Here is a 4,127-nt window from a genome sequence, read left to right as displayed (position 1 = left end):
GACATCTAGAGCACAAATAAGGGAAACAGAGTCACCAGGATGGGTGTGGGCAGAACCCCGAAGAGAGTATAGAAACAAAGACCAAGAAGTCCCTGAGGCAGGGGAACAAGGATGGGTGCTGAGTAATTGTTTGATGTTTGATACAAAAGCATACATCACTAAAGGATAAATAACTTGCAAAAGAGTCAACACAGTGCGAGCTGCAGGCCTCAGCCCACAGGCATTCTCATCAGTAACCAGTGGGGAAGACCTGGCTACAGTTCTGGGCCCCCAGGGCCTTCTGCCCTCATAACTCTATTGGGAGCAGCCTCAGAAAGCAAGGAGAAACATGGGATCTGTTAATTAGCGTAGCTGTCGGGTGCCTGCCTGCCATGGGGCAAGGACACCCAAGAGGGCCTGGTCCCTCAGGCTGGGCTGTTATTTACCTGGCCCACTGAGGCCCAAGGCAGGAGCAGCACTCTGGTGACCTGGTGCTTGTCCCCAAGGAGAAGCAATCTCTGAAGCAAGATGCAAGGCAGTGCAAATCCAGCGAGTCAAGCACCCAGAGGTGACCACGGGGTCCGCTCTGCATATAATAGGCGAAGGCCTCTTAACCAAGCCATTCCAATCCACATGCCAGGGCTGCTCCCCTCTGAGGGTGACCACTTGTGCTGGGATGCTGCTGGGCTTTTAGTGCAAAAATCAGAAAAGTCCCAGGTAGACCAGGATGAGTTAGTCATCCTACCCACCTTCAAGGACTGAATTGTTCTCTGACTTCTGAGGAACTGACCAGGAGGAGCATGAACATTATGTGAAGGGAGGAAGAGCCAACAGAGCTAATTTGGACTTTGCTTGCCCATGCTTTGGGGGCCTCAAAACAAGGATAGAAGCAAGATTGTCTGCCTGGCTTGCCATTCACTTCAAGGCAGGTGACACCATCTTTGCCATCAAATATGGAATACTTGCAAGCCAAGAGAAGTTCCTACAGGAAATTCAGAGGGGAAGCAACAAATATTGTTCACAGATCATTCATGGGCCAAAAAGCATGTACTCCCAATCAGATAAAGAGGAAAAGCAATAATTAAACATTGTTGTAGAAGGAAAAGTAGAAGCTCCTGCCCCTTCCTTGAGGCACAGGGCCTGTCCTGTCAATAAATTGAACAGATTCAGAGTCAGTCAGCCTTTTTTGAGCATCTGCTATGTGCCAGAGGAATTACACTCTTTTATTATGTAATTATTCCCACTCTAGAAAGTAGAGATTATTATCCCCATTCTACCCATGAGGAAGCCAAGGCTCAGAGCAGTTGAGCGAATTGCTTAGGTGACACTGTTAGAATATAGTAGAGCCAGGATTTCCCTCTGTTCTGCTCTGTATCTGGTGTCCCTTATCTGACAGCAGGCTAAATAACTCAGGCACTAATCATACATTACTCACAACAGAGATTCTCTGGATTTGACTGCATTGACTATGAACCTTTGCCACACTTGATTCCCATTTGACAAGTTCTACAGGAGCTTTAATCTACACGAATGTGTAATTTAAAAGTAATTTTATTTGCTGTGTTTACCAGGCAATGTGGGACCTGGTTTGGGACTCAGACACTTGTCAGTCACTGTCTTTGACACCTGTCACCTGCAGGGTGAGTGTTCCTGATATGGGGAGGGAGAGGACCATGGGGAGGCAGGTGATGGGCCATTACAATGGTCAGGAAGGATCCTTTGGGGATACATGAGTAAAGTCACTCCTGCCTGATCCTCACCAGGGACAGGAGCAGGCTCAGCTGCCAATAAAGGCCCGTTAATCTTTGGAAGGCTACAGCCATCACATTTATTCAATAGCAAATATGGATTGTTAGGCTAACCCGACCATAACTTAGAACAGTACTCTCTAAATTGTGCCATTGGTATTCATCACTGTAATAAAATTGTCTAATTGAAAAAGTCCATATTGACAAACCAACAGGAAGTACATTGATTTAATAGTAGCTTTGAATTATTAATTCTGCAATTTTTTATTCCATAGAGCTATTACATTTTTCATCAGATGGGCCTTCTCTTAAAGAGGGCCAAAGGGTTATTCTGGAAAATTCCTGAGACTGAAGTAAGAAAGTTTTATGGATGCTGTGAAAAGTTATTTGGCTTTTGTATGCACTGGTGTGTGTGTGTGTGTGTGTGTGTGTGTGTGTGTGTGTGCATGTGTTTGACTGATTTCCTTAGGTGATCTGAGCTAAAGACAGGAAGTTAAAGTTTGCTTTATTAGTTCTGTGGACTGAGATTACCATTTGGGGAAAAAGAGATGGGAGTCAGTGTAAAACGTCACATATCTGATCATACTGACCTCTCCAAGGACAGCCCACTTTGGGCACAGGTAAGTACACTGTGGTGATAATCCATAGCACATGAGCAGGCTCATAGCAAAGACTGGCTTATTGGTTAAATGGTTGAAAGGAAAACTGGGTCATTAAGGAATTCAGCTGCATGTAACAAAGACTCAGAATATAGGGGTTTATTCTCTCATATAATGGAAGTCAAGATGTGGGGAGTCTAAGGTTGTGCGGTAGTTCTCCATGATTCAGCCTCCTTTCTTTCTTCTCTAGAATCCCTAATGGATAGTTTCCATCCCAAGATCACATCTAATGATCTTGGCTACTGGAATGTTAGCCATAAAACCACTACATATGTTGGAAGAAGGCATAAGGGCAGAAGGGCAAAAAGTGGCATAACTTTCAGTGAGCAATACTGCAAGATGTTCCAAATATTGCCACTCACAGCTCAGGGGCCAGAGATAGTCATGTGGTCATACTTCACTGAGAGTGAGGCTATGAAGTGTAGTCTTTAGGTAGGCATACCACCACTCTGAAATAAAACAGGGAATCCCTGCTCAGGAATTAGGGAAAATGAACATTGATTTTGCATTAGTAGTTTGTCACAAAATACCATTACATTAGCATGAGGGAGACAAATTGACAACATCCACCAAAATGTTAAATATTCACAGTCTTTGAATGAAAAAACTAATTTTTAGAAATCCTTTCTATGTATTTACTCTCACATTGTGCACACACAAATATGTATATAAGTGCTTACTATAGCACAGCATAGCACTATTAAATATCACAAAATTGGAAACAAACTAAATGTCCATCAACAGTCAAATTGTCCAAGAAGCTATTATATGCACCATGGGATACTATGCAGCTGTGGAAGAAGAAAGAGGAGAAGACTAGAAGTACTGAGATGGATAGGAGGCATTACTAAATTAAAAAGCAAGTTGCAGAATATTATACATATTATAAGTATAATATCCCATTAGTAGAGTTTTATTATATGTATTGCTGTATCAAAATCTTTGTGGACAGATGAAGGAGACTGTGTAATTTGAAAGAGCTGCCAGAAATTCTAAAAGAGAGAATCATAGTTAATAACTGCGATGAACCCCTGAGAACAAATAAATGAGTGGAGTCCATGGTTGGAGAAAGTGCTACCAGTCTGGTTTCCAGAAGAGTACCGCTTGTACTAAATTTGCACCAAAATATTGGGTGGGCCAATCAGATGTAAGGCCTTTGTGGCACATCTTAATGATGAAACTGGGGTGGTTCCTGGCAGGAAGGTGAACAAGATACCCCGAGGTAATACTCTAGACTACAATGGCATTGCATCCAGGTGATGATATGATTTTTAATACATTTAATACCAGAAACAGAGGGAACTTTCCAATGATAATAAAACAAAAGAATAACATAGAAACATGCAAAGTAAGCTAAAACCAGGATTGAGAAAGGAAAGAAAACTGCAAATTTGGAAGATAAATGACAATGCCAGCCACAAATGCCGGGACTGGAAGCTAAACTCAGCCTGCTGCTGGAGCCCATTCCCTCATTAAGAAGGTTAAAGCCATCTCCTGTTCGTGGTATACATGACTCCAGGAATAAGTCAATGCAAATTCCATTTTGGAGGAGGGTGTCATTAATTCAGGTTTTCAGGATTTCCAGAGATTATGTGAAACCAAATAAAAGATCACAATAAAAAATTATCAAACACACAAGGAAACAAGACATAATGATTATATCACTAAGGACTAAATTTAACCTCACATGGCAAAAAACAAGAACATAAACAAAAACGAAAAACCCACCAAATAATGGTGC

Source organism: Leptonychotes weddellii, chromosome 10 (assembly GCF_054177405.1).
Source record: "Leptonychotes weddellii isolate Sample4059 chromosome 10, ASM5417740v2, whole genome shotgun sequence".
In the NCBI taxonomy this organism is placed as follows: domain Eukaryota; kingdom Metazoa; phylum Chordata; class Mammalia; order Carnivora; family Phocidae; genus Leptonychotes; species Leptonychotes weddellii.
The sequence above is the reverse complement of the archived record's forward strand: the minus strand, read 5'-3'. Positions refer to the sequence as shown.